Source organism: Pseudonaja textilis, chromosome 1 (assembly GCF_049901715.1).
Source record: "Pseudonaja textilis isolate UNSWEBS1 chromosome 1, rPseTex1.2, whole genome shotgun sequence".
Lineage (NCBI taxonomy): Eukaryota > Metazoa > Chordata > Lepidosauria > Squamata > Elapidae > Pseudonaja > Pseudonaja textilis.
The window spans coordinates 237,679,405-237,694,723 of record NC_141990.1 but is presented as its reverse complement, the minus strand read 5'-3'; positions in this window follow the sequence as shown (position 1 = coordinate 237,694,723).

Genomic DNA, 15,319 nt, shown 5'->3' with positions numbered 1-15,319 from the left:
CACCTCTGACTGGAGATTTTACAGTATCCTTCCCCTGCCACACCCACCAAGCCACGCCCACAGAACCAGTAGTAAAAAAAATTTGAATCCCACCACTGGGTAATGCATAGTTAGGATAATCTGTTTGCCCCTCACGTGTTCACTGAAAGTATGGGGATGCTTTTAGAATGGAATTTTTGACTGACAGTCCAATTAACAACTTAATTTAAGACAATAGAGATATAATCAAATATATTTGCCTTGCTCACAAGGGGCTTGTTGGGCTATTGGTTGGCTTACGATGCCCATAATTCATGATCAAGGGAAGGCAATTAATACTATACATTATTATAAAAACATCCATCAAATTTTAACTACTTATTTTTGCTTTCAACTTCAGAATGACTTTTTAAGAGAAGACTTTTTAAGTATATAGTTAAAATTAATATTTTAGACTTGAAAATCTGAATATTATATATGGTTGTTGCCTGATTACGTTGGTGGTTTGCCTTAATGGGCATAATGTTTTATCCTTACGTAAGGCTAATTACCAAGTATGTTTTGTATGCTGCAGAATTATGCAAAACGAATGAGCAAACAAAAAATAAATAAATAGTTTGCTGTCTTTCTTTTAGTGCCTCGTTGGGAATAATTATAGTTAAGATTGACTCAGTCAAATTTCTTTTAAAATAAATGGAAACAGAGGCAAATCTTTAAACTGAGTTTAAGTCAAGCTAATTATTTTTTAAAAATAATCCTTCTTATACATTGCTATTCTTTCAGCAGAAGGAGATAAACTGTCCCATTCAATGTCACAGTGAAGAATCATTATTACTCAAACAGCTGTACTTCGCCCGCCCCCCACTAAAACCAAATTAATTGAATTATTCCTTAATATGCCATACTGCCAAAATAAAGTACATGGAGCTTTATTGCTTACGGTAAATTAAATTATGGCTATGATGCAGATAATGCTTCTGATCTTTTTCTTTGCTTGTATATAACATCCCTCCTTAAGATTATTCAATGCGTGATAGTCAGCATCTTTCTTTTGGATTCTCTTCAAAGGACAAACAAATCTCACTTTCTTATACAGAAATAAACAAATGCCAGCCAAGGTGTACTTTATTGAGGACATTTTGTCACTGGAATTATTGCAATTAAATGCCAGGGCATGAAAAATAATGTTGTGATGCTTTGATATGCTCCCATCTCCATGTGGTTCACCACAGCAATTTTTGGATTGCCCTGGTGGTGTGAGATTTTAATCTAATTCCTGCTTATTCTATAAAGCCTTGGCACATGCCAGCAGGACAGCTGTACATCTTTAGCTTTTCTTTGTGTGGCTCTCACTCCAAAATAAGGCCTAACTGCCTCAAAACCAGGTTTCTATGCCAGGAGCATCTGCAGCAAAATGGGACAAAGTGGTATCAATACAGAAATCCCTACCTGAAGTGCTGGTTTGTGTGTCATGGATTTTAAAAAAATACTTTCTGGGAATCAGCTTTTGTCAATTGATTTCACTTCCTATATATGTGGATGCCCCCACCGTCTTTGTCAGAGGGAAGAATTCAGTAAGATTTGCACTTAGTAGAATTTAGAAGATCACCTAATTTTGAGTATCTTCAAAGGTAGCTAGAAAACCAAGCATTTGTTTGTAGTAAATAGTATTAGGTTTATGATACAATTATGAAGGTCTAAATCAGGGTTGTCAAGCTCGTGGTCCGCAGGCCGGATGTGTCACGCACTGACTAAGCCCACACCCAGTTTAACTAAGGGGAAAAAGTTATTATATGTCATGTGACAATGCCATGACGATGAGAGTTTGACACCCCTAGTCTAAATTATTTGTTTCATTTTGGAGCTCCGGCCATTAGTGTGACGCTTCCTAAAGCTAACAATGGTAAAACCTTATTCCAAATCCCTTTTTCTATATCTTAGTCCCTCATTAAAGTCTTATCATCCCTTTTATATCTCACTTCATAATTATAATTCATTCTTTGGTCTCTGAAAGAACCACAACAAATGTCTCCCCTCTCTTATTTTAATGGGGAAGGGGGAAATGATACGTTGATGGAGCTAAGGTATAAAAATCTTGTTTCTCCCTCTTCCACAATTTGTGATAACATTCCATTCCAAAATATTAAAAATACTTTCCAAAGTATTCCTCTTCTGTTTACTACACAGTCCAGAAAGATGCTGCACACAATGAAATAACATAATAACCCACCTCATTCCATTAATAATAACCGAACAAAGCTGTAGGATAGACCTGCATATGAAAAGGTTCTTTGGGAATCACATACATCAGTTTGATAGTTCTTTTCAAGTTCTTTATTAGAGTATTTAACACTGGTCAAGCTATCAAAATTTAGAAAATATTTGCATAAAGGTAGAAAGCTCCGTTCCTTCGCATCCCATGATGGTGCTTCCAAAATTCAGAGGTGAAATCTGAGACCACTTGAGGGAAGTTTAAGGAATGGAAGGGTAGCAGTCTGCCTCCCACTTCCTTTCTCACGAAGATTATGGTCATGTTCCTTCTGTTGATATCAAAGTGTCACATTCATATGGTGATCATATTTAATTCATCCTAATGCAATGAAAGTAGGTGTTATATTTACTTTCACAAAGAAAGCTGTAAGGTTTCTCTTGCTATTATTCTTGTTGGTTAGCTGCACACATACTCAAATGAAATACTTACAGTATATACATAAATTCACAGAGAATATATACCCATAATCTCTCTCTCTCTCTCTCTCTCTCTCTTTCTCTCTCTCTCTCTCTCTCTCTCTCTCATCTATCTATCTATCTATCTATCTATCTATCTATCTATCTAATCAGTCATATCTATCATAGGTGGTATTCAAAAGGTTCTGACCAGTTCTGGAGAACTGGCAGTGGAAATTTTGAATAGTTTGGAGAACTGGCAAATACCACCTCTGACTGGCCCCACACCCATTTATTATTTGCCTCCCATATCCCAGCTGATCGGCTGAATCTACTTTGGTTACCCTGCATAGGAGAATGGAACTGGAAATCAGGTTAGTGGGGTGGAGAGGGAATGGGATTTTGCAGTAACTTTCCCCTGTCACATCCACCAAGCTATGCCCACAGAACCAGTAGTAAAAAAAATTTGAATCCCACCACTGCTATCTATCATCTATCATCTCACTTATATCTGAAAGTTAACATGGGGGCATTTCCAGATGAACAGCCTTTTCATCTCCCCAATGTTTCAATTTTATCAGCTAGGTATCAGGACGCAATGAGCACAGGGATATTCACATTTTGAAACTTTCGGGTTCAGTGGTGGGATTCAAATATTTTTACTACCGGTTCTGTGGGCATGGCTTGGTGGGCATGGCAGGGGAAGGATACTATAAAATATCCAGTCAGAGGTGGTATTTGCTGGTTCTCCAAACTACTCAGAATTTCCACTAGCGGTTCTCCGGAACTGGTCAGAACCTGCTGAATACCACCTCTGCTCGGGTTCATTGAAAACTGTCAGCCAATTAGCACTGGCATTTTCTGAACGGTAGGTAAGCATCTCGGTAACCAGTGCTTGCTTGCTGGCCTCTAATAGAGTGCCATATGATCCCATTCTTTGAAGGCTGCAGCTAAACTTACATCTGATCCTCCTCTCTGTGAAAAGAAAAGAGAGTTCATTCCTATTGTTTTCTCCAATTTCTGTGCTCCTTGTTTATTTTGTACGGCATAACAGAATACAGCATTAATGCAAAAACAACATATGAAATGTGTGTGAAGATATAAAATACCAAAGCAGTGAATTATTTTAAAAATGCACAGTATGAATGATAAATAACATTATCAGTAAAATTAAATTTTGTATGAACAGTTACTAGAGTGACTAAGCCTAGGTCCAGATATCAAACCATTGTGATGTCAAACCATTTCTGCCTTCCAAGTCCCCAGAGCTGGTAAATTGCATTTGAGCTCCTGGATTTAATCATGCCAGCATCCCAATCAGGGGGCGGTGGGGCGTGGGGGGGGGGGATTAAAAATCTGCCTCATTGAGAGGATTACAACTTGTTTAACCACAAGGCTTGATAAACTGCCAAATTTTTGAAGCGGAGTATGCTATCCTGAAATAGAATTTCTCAATTCAGAGCTGCAACATCTAAATAAGGATACATTAAAATTGTTCACCTTTATGGGGAATTATTAGACAGTCAAGGAAAATTAAAATAAAATCAAGGCCACCAATAAAGGAAAATGGAATCATAATTGATTGGTGGCCATATTTGCAAATCCAAAATAAATAAAAAAAAGATTTGAAAGATTTTGGATTTGATAAAGGGCAAAACTAATTAGACAAAATTTTAATGGGACCAGATCAAAAATTCATAACCCAAATATACAAGACTTTAGAATAGAAGAGGAAACAGTGAAAGCTACAATGATAGCATGGGCCCAGAATTTTGGGTACAATATATAATTAGGGGAATGGGAGAAAATATGGAATGAAAATAATAAATTAACTATATCCTCAGCATACAAAGAAAACATGTATAAAATGTTTTACAGATGGTATTTAGCCCCAACAAGATTGGCAAGAATTTATCCTAACACAAGCCCAAAATGCTGGAAATGTAAAAAGGTTGACAGTACATTTTATCATATGTGGTGACTATGCCCCGAGACTAGGGTATTCTGGATTTAAATTAAAAACTGGCTACAAGAAATTACTGGCTATCAGATTGAGCTCAGACTGGAAACCTTCCTTTTAGGAATTATTAAAGATAGAATACCAAAAGAAATAAAATATTTAATATTTATTGTTACATATCACAACAGCTGCCAGAATACCCTTTGCACATGTATGGAAAACTCCCAATGTTCCTAAAGTAGAACTGATATTACAAAAAGTAACAGAAAGTGCCGAAATGAATATGTTAACGTTGAAATTGAAAGCAAAAGATGATTCTGAATACTTCCTAATCTGGAACAAATGGTATGATTGGTTAGCAAATAGAACTAAAAAATATGACAAGAAATTTAACTGTAAGAAGCCTTAAGAACGTAAAATGTAAATTTGTAAACTATATAAGAATATAGGAATAATGATTATAGCTAAAGTTATTAATTAATATTAGATAAATATAAATACAATGTGTTAAGATATTTAAGATAAGAACTTGTCTAGATGTCAAGAATATTGTTGAAACTATGATGTTTTATGTTGAAACAATAGAAATTTAATAAAAACATATTTAAAAAAAATAAAAATAAAATTGTTCACCATTGCAATCCTTCCTTCCCAGACAATATTATTTGATACTGTTCCATATTAGCAGGCTTGAAACCCTGCATTCCTATTGGTCTAGAAAAGCCGGTTTGTGATTGGATGGCTTGAACGTTCCTGATTGGCTCATACAGGGTTTGCTGCGATTGGCTGAAACCAAGCGCGGCAAACTCAAAGAGTTGTCATTGGCTGCCTAGCCACAGCCAGCTCTATAAGAAGAGCTGCCGCGCGCTAGGGTTTCCCAGTCTCAGAATCTATCTGTTAAATAAAGAGCTGTTGTTCACTACTCAAGCCTCGTCTATTCATGGGACCCACCGACCATACTTAACAGATACCAAGAAAGGAAAATGTTTGTAGTTCAGGGTTAACATTTGAGGGGCCAAACTATGTAACATCCATGCTAGTCCATCAGTCCACTAGCACTGATGATGTTACCTAGTTTGGCTAATGAAACGTCTGCAAGAAAATAAGCCAACTCAGAGAGCACCAAGGACCCCTCAATATTATTGGATCATTGGGGAGGTTCATCTCGTATAAATAAAATCTGCATCTTTATGTGGAACACAACCTTATGATGAATTGCTTTGCAGCACTTTTATCATGATAGAAATACACAGTGTGGAAAGAGGGAAAAGAAAAGAAAGGATGATTTTAAAAAATCAGTACATTTAACGAAAATTAAGGCTATTTCCTGTATATAATATAAAGAGCAAAAATTTATAATAATGCTAGAGAATCTGTGGATCAAGTAAAAGCAAGTCTTCTTTAAGTGGCTCCAACAAAAAGAATAATTTCTGTCATGAAGTACAAATGAGAGAGCAACGTTTAAGAGTTAAGTGTGCATACTTGACCTTTAGATCTCTCTTAAAGGTCAACTATTCCCTCTGAAGAAAATTGTTATTCAAACAGAAAACTAACATCATGTTTTTGCTAGCATTCAACTTTCCCTATCACCACTTTAGTTCTTCAACAGCCCTAGTTTCCTCAACAAAAATGGAACCAGAAGAAGTGCAGTGGAGGGTAACTGTTAATGAGTGAAAGAAATTATTTTCCTCACTTTCAGGAAAAATAACACTATAAAGTAAGTATCTTTCTGCATGCAATCAAAAACTACAATCTCACAACAGGAGTTGATGCTGTTACTTTTATTTATTGATTTATTGATCATAACTACATTTGTGGGTGTTTTTAAATTCATTGTTGCAGGAACAGATATATTAGGAGGATGACTCTGACAAGGATGGATAGGATATCTTGACTGAAATGTTTTATGTGAGTATGGTGCAGTATCTTTTCTTATAAACTGCTTTTGAAATTCTCTTAAGTGTTATTTCAATATAATGCATATTGTGATTGCGTGTGTGATATTAGAGTTGTGTAAGATGAGATATTTTAGACGCCAACAAGTGAGCAAGCACATGTGCCTATAAATTCCATTTACATCTCAGGAGAAAATTATTAACTAAAACTACACCCATCTTTTTTTTTAATGTAATGCAGTAACAGCTGAGATTAATTAGGAGAATATGGTTCGGTTTCAGCCATTGATGTTGGCTAAATTTCTGCCTCATTAACTAAATTAATGGGCAGGAAGTTTTCTATTTTAAAAAAGCAATTCAAGTAAAAGCATGGTGGTAACAGGAAAACGCTGTTGGCTTCATTGTAATACTGAACCAAATTCTTGAGAGGTGGAATGTTTTGTGAAGGAATTTAACAATCTAGATAGAATGCATTCAATCATTAAAGCAAGTTTTAATTTCAAATAAAAATATTAGACTCATTTGACTAGAAATATTAGACTCATTTGACTAGAAATTATAATTTGCTATCTCATTGTGGCATTTATTTGTGTGCATATGTTTGTTTCTGGGAGGGATGAGTGAAAAATGTATCAGGAATACACATTGTTAGATAAAGTGAAATTTCAAATGAAAAGGGTGAACTCAAAACAAAGTAAGAATTAGATGAACAAGAGATAAAGATGAATCGGTATTCATATGTGCCTGTTCTAGATATGATAAAGACAGTAAGACAGAAAGGTTTTACAAAGAATTTACGGAATTAGATAAAATCTTAACAGGTACTGATGATTAAAATATTATATGATTATTTACTGGGAGTGAAACTAGAAGAAGAACAAGTTAAAGAAACAATGACCGCTTGGAGAAAAGAATTTGGCTATGGGATAGATCTAGAAAAATGGCAGAAACTATGGACTAGAAATTATAAACAGGGGTGGGATTCTACCAGTTTGCACCTATTCGCTAGAATTGGTCATTAACATTCTAAGCAGTTCAGAGAACCAGTTGTTAGAAAAAATTACTGGTCTAATCCTGTAGGTAAGGCAGGAAAGAAACATTTTGGTGTTGCTTACAGAAACTGCTTCTCCGTTAACCCTTATTACATTCTTGGCAGGACTAGACTTCCTGTCTCAGGAACGTCTCTGGAGTTATTTTTCCCCTCCTTTGCTGGTACTTTGCTTGTGTGGAGTGACCATTGAAAAAAGTGACTTATGATCATTTTTCACACTTACGACTGTTGCAGCATCCTTACAGTCACAAGAGGCCGGGCGAGGAGATGCGTACCTCGATCTGAGTGATGCTGAGTTGGCCACGCCCAGCCAGTAACAATGACCACCAAGCCATGCCCACCCAGCCACATGACCACCAAGCCATGCCCACCAACTAAGCCATGCCCACAGAACCAGTTGTTATAAAATTTGAATCCCACCCCTGATTATAAACTAACAATGTTGACAGCTTATAAAGAGAATTTGTATAAGATGTTTTTCAGGTGGCATTTACCCCGGCAAGAATAGCAAAGATGTTCAAGGATAAATTGGCGAAGTGTTGGAAATGTCATAAGATACCTGGATCATATTACCATATGTGGTGGACATGTGCGGAAGCTAAAAGATATTGGACTGAAATACACAAATGATTGGGAAAAAATGACAAAACAGCATATGGATTTAAAACCAGAGATATTTTTATTGGGAATTTAACCTGAAGGTTACAATCGAGAATTGACATACTTGATTATTAATGTATTAAATGCAACTAGAATTGTATTTGCCCCAAATTGGAAAAATGAGAAAATTCCGATGGAGGAGGAAGTGATTAAGAAAATAATGGAATGTGCAGAAATGAGCAGATTAACATTAGCAATTAGAGAGCAAGAAGAAAAAGAGTATTATAAAGATGGGATTTATTCTATCAATGGCTAAATAGAAAGTAGGAAATTGAAGTATAATACAATAGTAATGATATGTTATAATTAATTACTATAGAATGAATTATATATTAAATTATTAAATTATATATTAAATTATATATTAAATTATATATTATATTAAAATCAGTAAGAATTGAGATTTGCTCTAAAGGATAATGTGGATTTGAAATTAAAGACTAATGATATAATAAATATGATATGGAAAGTTGACTAATATAATGTGAATGTAAACTTAAATTTAAGAGGAAAAGACTATAGATTTTGTGCACAAGAGATATGTATCAACCAACACACTGTATAGTTGAAAGAAGATTTTATTTGTTGTTTTATGTTCATGTTTGTCTATGTTTGTTCTTAAAAATAAAAATAAAAGTCAGGAATGTATTCCCAACAGAGTCACTCAAGTTGGGGATGTCATCCCAGTTTGCCCAATTAGAGCAACCAGGTCTATCAAACATCAGTGATTGATAGAGCTGAACAATCGCTTCAGTAACAATAGCAAAGACTATATGGAGAATACAGGGACAATTCCAGTATTTTATCAACAAAACCTCACAGCTACTTCATAGACAGAAATCCAACAGTTTGATAATTTCTTTCTATAGATGTATTTCATATACTTCCGCTTGATGCATATCAACATAATAGCTGCTTCATAAATATATTGAGATATATTGATGAGGATTCTGCTGCTATAGTATTTAGATATGTAGACATTCAGCAAGTGGGGGAAGGCAAGGACAGAATGAATGATTTTCCTATGTTCCTACCTTTGCACATGCCAGCAAAGTCTTAACACCTACAAAATTTCAGAATATATTCTTGCTCACTGGTTGAAATGGAATATATTGATCCAAATCACATTCAAAAGTGTCAGTCCCTCCATTGCTTCAAATCCCATTATTAGTATATCCAAGTGACCCTCTTCCCTCTACAGAATACCTGAGATGAAGTGAAAGAAGCAATTGGTACAGAATCAACATCCAAAAAGGAGTTGACTTCTCTGGCCATGGTAAATTTCTACCAGGATTCTTCTTGGATACATAATTGTCTTGATGGAAATTAACAAGAGTGAGATCATGGTGGGAACCAAACAAAAAGAAGTAGGATCTGTGAAATCATAAAGCTATCACAATGGAGTGAAAGAGAATGATGAGAAACAAGTGATGCTTCTGAGAAGGGCAGACTCAAGAATTGAAAGCCATTTTGGTGCAGTGGTTAAGGTATTGGCCTACAAACAGTGGTGGTATTAAATTTTTTTTTACTACCGGTTCTGTGGGCATGGTTTGGTGGGCGTGGTGTGGCTTGGTAGGCATGGCAGGGGAAGGAAACTGTAAAATCTCCATTTCCACCCACTCTTGGGGAAGGATACTGTAAAATCTCCGTTCCCTCCCTTCCCACTAACCTGCTTTCCAGCTCCATTCTCCCGTGCAGGGCAACAAAAGAAGACCCAGCCTATCAGCTGGGACTCAGGAGGCAGTGAATAGATGGGGGCAGGGCCAACCAGAGGTGGTATTTACCAGTTCTCCAAACTACTCAAAATTTCCACTACCGGTTCTTCAGAACCTGTCAGAACTGGCTGAATACCACCTCTGCCTACAAACCAGGAGGCTGTGAGTTCTAATCCCACCTTAGGCATGAAACCCAGCTTAGTGTCTTAGGCCAATCATTCTCTCTCAGCACAATCCATCTCACAGGATGTTGGAGAAGAAGCAATGTTATGTATGTTCACTGCCTTGAGTTACTTACAAAGTAATAAAGGAGGGATAAAAATGTAATAAATCTAATAAATAAAACAAAAGTTGGGTTTTGAAAAAAGAGGAGTGGGGCAAGGTCAACCATGCAGAGACTGGCTAGGAGAAGATGCCCACTCAGCCTCTCTAACATCAATGAACTTTCTGCTACACATCCAGTAACAAAATGCACTGTCTTTTTGTCTCTCTTCCACACTGCCTTATTGGTACCTGTATTAAGAAACCCTTTTCCAAATAACTGAAAATCATATATGGAGCTTGAACATTTATGTTATAATGGCAATTTCACTATTAAAATGCAGGTGCCTGGGAAGAACCTCTCATTTGTGATATCACTTTAATAATCAGACTTTAATAAACAAATTGGCAGTAAATTACCCTTTAAAAACCTGGGAAATCTGCAGGTAAAATGAACCGTTCTTTCTCTGTAGAGATTTTCAGGACGGGAGAAAAGAAAAAATTCACAATCTGCCTTCGGCTCCCATAGACCTTGGATGGAAACAAAATCCTTCTGGGTGTAGATGACAAGAGCTTTAACCTTTAACTTTATTTTTCAGATTCCAAGGACTATTTTTATGTTCTGAATGGCTCAAATGTTACTATATAGCACAGGGCTATTTAGTGATTAAAGACACTTCCTGAGCGTCAATCTATTTATGTGTGAGTTGGGAAAACTAACCGTAACCGCATCTGACCATTCTTGCACTTGAGTGTAATTCCAAAGGACTACTCATGAGTAGGCTGAACTGCTAGAAAGAAAAAGAAATGACTCCAGTGTTTCTCTTTTTCCTCTGCAAAAGCAGTTGTTCATTGATATTTATAGACCATAGAAACGTTCAAGTCCTAGTCTGGTGTTTTTTGAGGGGTGAGAGGCATTTCAAGTATGATCAGACTGGATTTCATGTTCCTCCAGTTTCAGACACTTTTTTTTTTAAATAGTCCAATTCCCTTGTGGGCAGAGCCAGTTTCATTTACATTTTTATTTAGCGTTGTGGAAGAAGAGGAGTAAAACATTTCTGGGATTTTATACTTTTCAAAGATTTTATATGCTGGTTATAATTCAAGACACATTCATTATTCAGTGCTTGGAAATTTAGCTTAGATCACAGGTTAAAGCAATCAAGAATTTTGATCAGAGACATGAGTATCTACAGCAGACATGTCAAACACCTGGCCCATGTGGCAATAGGCCCCAGAGTGATCTATAGTATCATTTATCTATCTGTCATCTATCTGTCTGTTTGTCTATCATTGATCTGTCTGTCTGTCTGTCTATCTATCTATCTATCTATCTATCTATCTATCTATCTATCTATCTATCTTTCTATCATTTATCTATCAGGCTTGAACAGACAAAGGTAGGGCATTTCTTTCCTACATTTAATGGACAAACCAAGGAAAAAGATGTTAGCAAAGCCTGGAATGATTTTGATAGATGATTAAATCCATGGCCTGTCAAAATATATGCCGATTAATATAGAATTTATATTTATTTATTTACTTATTGGAAGAAGATATGTGAATGTCCTGGAAATAAAAAAATGTGCTATCCCAACAAATAAGATGATATTAAATTCAGTTCAGTTCAATTTTCAGACAGGAGCCCATTTCAGCCAAAGCTCTAGTGTTCCTGATGGACAAAGTTGGGTGTAAGGTCAATACTATTTTTCCCTATGGGGAATTTAGAGTTCCTTTATACCTAGAAGGTCTGCCTCTATCAGTTGATGATTTATACTTTTTGTCCATGGTTTGATAGCTGTGATGGGCACAGAGAGCTAGGTCTGAGACAGCCAACAAGCAATCAGACAGATCTACAGGATAAAAATTGGAAGTTTACAATCCTCTGCCAATGACATTTTAGCAAATACCAGCTTGAGCTAGGGAACATTAACAGATGCATAAATAGACCAACAACATTTATTATAGGAAAGGTAAACATGGTTCATAGTTATTCAATAGATTCTCAGTGATTTACCAAAATCCAGCAGGTAGTTTATGCTAACATACAAAGATACTACCAGATATTCTTCTTTGCTACCCCAAACTTAACAACTTTTCCATTCATTCAAAGAGGATAAAATGCCAAAATGACTTCACCTTAGGTTTGTGCAATGAAAAGAGAATCTGCAAATCTGCTGCCCCTTAATGACTTAATAAAATTAATTAATTAAAGATTTAATTCTGGTCATGTTGCCAACTTCAGGAGCCAATACAAAAATGTATGCCACCAGATAAAGACTGAATGCACCAATTATCACATTAAACAAGAGGAAAACCTTCTATGCACCAATTCCACTCGCACTTTTTACAATTTTGTAAACAACAAACTAAAAGACTCAAGGTCCATCCCACCCCTGATAGGACCTAACGGTAAAGACTGCAACAACACCATTAAAGCCAACATCCTTAACACATTCTTTGGCTCAGTAAATACTTTGCTGTAAACAGCAATGGATCATGCCCAGTATTTCCTAGTCGAACCACAGAAAACTACAATGATCTAATACATATCAATTTTACAGAAGACAATTTGAAAAAGTACTATGCAATCTAAAACCATCTCTATCTATTGGACTGGATGGAATATGTGCCCACTTCTTAAAAAAGCTATCCACTGCCATAGCAGAACCTCTAAGCATAATCTTTGAAAAAATTTTCAGGACCAGCTCCTTGCCTAACCTATGGTCACAAGCCACAGTCATCCCCATCTTCAAAAAGGGAGACCCCAGCCTAGTTGAAAATTACAGATCAATCTCTTTATGCTGAGTCACCTGTAAAGTCATGGAATCAATTATTAACCAATCCATCATCCTCCACTTATAAACAAACAAACAACTCTCTAATAAACAATTTGGTTTCAGGAAAAAACTATCATGTAATTTGCAACTCTTACACTGCAAAAATATATGGACTACACAACTCAATCAGGGCAAAGCAATAGACGCAATCTACATAGACTTCTGTAAAGCCTTTGATTCAGTGGTACATGACAAACTACTCCTAAAACTAAAATCTTATGGTATCTCTGGACACCTGCATAACTGGATAGAAGCATTCCTGTCAAACAGACAGCAAATGGTCAAAATTGGGAGCGTCCTATCAAATTCTGTACCTGTCAACAGTGGTGTCCTCCAAAGCAGTGTTCTAGGACCAACTCTCTTCATACTCTACATAAATGACCTCTGTGATCACATTAAGAGCAACTGTGTTCTTTTTGCTGATGAGGTAAAGCTATTCAACACCACAGACAATACTGCTACCCTTCAAAAAGACCTTGACTATGTATCAGAATGGTCAAACAAATGGCAATTTCAAATCTCAAGAAATAAATGCTCTGTCTTACATATTGGCAAAAAAATCATAAAATAAAATACAAGCTGAATAGTCAAGACCTTGTTGATGATCTAAGCTCTGTAAAGGACCTTGGAATACTCATCTCTAATGATCTAAGTGCTAGAGCCCACTGTAACTACATAGCCAAAAAGGCATTAAGAGTTGTTAACCTAATCCTACGTAGCTTTTTCTCTGGTAATATCACACTACTAACTAGAGCATACAAAACATTTGCTAGACCAATTCTCGAATACAGCTCATCAGTCTGGAACCCACATTACGTATCTGATATTAGCACAGTTGAGAAAGTCCAGAAATATTTCACAAGAAGAGTTCTCCACTCCTCTACTCGTTGTAGAATACCTTATGCCACCAGACTTGAAATTCTGGACCTAGAAAACCTTGAATTATGCCGTCTTCGGTCTGATCTAAGTATGGTATATAAAATCATACATTGCAATGATTTACCTGTCAATGAATACTTCAGCCATAACAATACAAGAGCACACAATAGATACAAACTCAAGGTTAATCTCACCAAACTTGATTGCAGGAAATACGAGTTCAGCAACAGAGTGGTCAATGTCTGGAATACTCTACCTGACTCTGTGGTTTCTTCCCAAACCCCCAAAATTCTAACCTTAGACTGTCTACTATTGACCTCACCCCTTTCCTAAGAGGTCTGTAGGGGGCATGCATAAGCGCACCAACATACCTACTGTCCCTGTCCATTGTTTCTTTTATTTTTCTTATATGTACCTATTTCATGTATTCAGAACTATGTATATACTTATACCTATTATCTTGTAAGCGATTGACAAATCAAAATAAAAATAAATAAAAATAAATAAATAATGGTTGCTGCTGTGGGCTTACCTGGTAAGGATACAATAATTGTTCTCGGTGAATCAACAGATTGTAGCTTGATATTTGCAAAACTTTGCTTAATACTCCTATGTTGTTTTGTAGTACCACAACATTCTTCTGGCCAAACCATATAAATGTAAGAACCCTATCTAAAAAGTAGTAGAATGAGTAGAATGGTTTCTATAAACGCTTCCTTGATTTTTGTAAAAGATTCTGGATTCATGAGTAAATAGAAAACCTGATGCTGAGTACAGTTGAAATCTACCCTTTCCACATTATCCTTTCCTTTCCTTAATTTCAAAAGAGCTGGGATAGAAAGCCAATTGCTCTCTTAGAGCATAGCAATCAAATTGAACCCTCCCTATTTAGAAACTAAGTATAATCCAAGCAGTTTTAGAAAACTATTTACTTTTAATGATTTCTGGAGTTTGAGAAGAGATAGATAGATAGATAGATGATAGATAGATAGATAGATAGATAGATAGATAGATAGATAGATAGATAGATAGATAGAGTGAGTTAGAGATAGAACGATGCCATTATACAATATACAAAATGGATAAGTTGCATTTTACTGTGAAGTGAAAGATTTAAGGAATGATATTGACTTATTTGAAGATAGTTTGTTAATCTGAGCCATACCATAATAAAGTCAACATCTATATAAAAAAAGGGTACATCGATCTAATCTTCTTATTAGGAGATAAAAAAGCAAAATAAAATAGCTTTTCTTCAAATAAAATAATAAGCCTATTAGCTCTGATCATCAATTTTAAAATATTAGACAATAAGACAATCACAGATGTGGAAGCTTATGTTTCTTTATGGAATTATGAATCATATCCTTCCTTAAACCTCTCAATTCCTTATATTCCAATCCCTTCTTGGG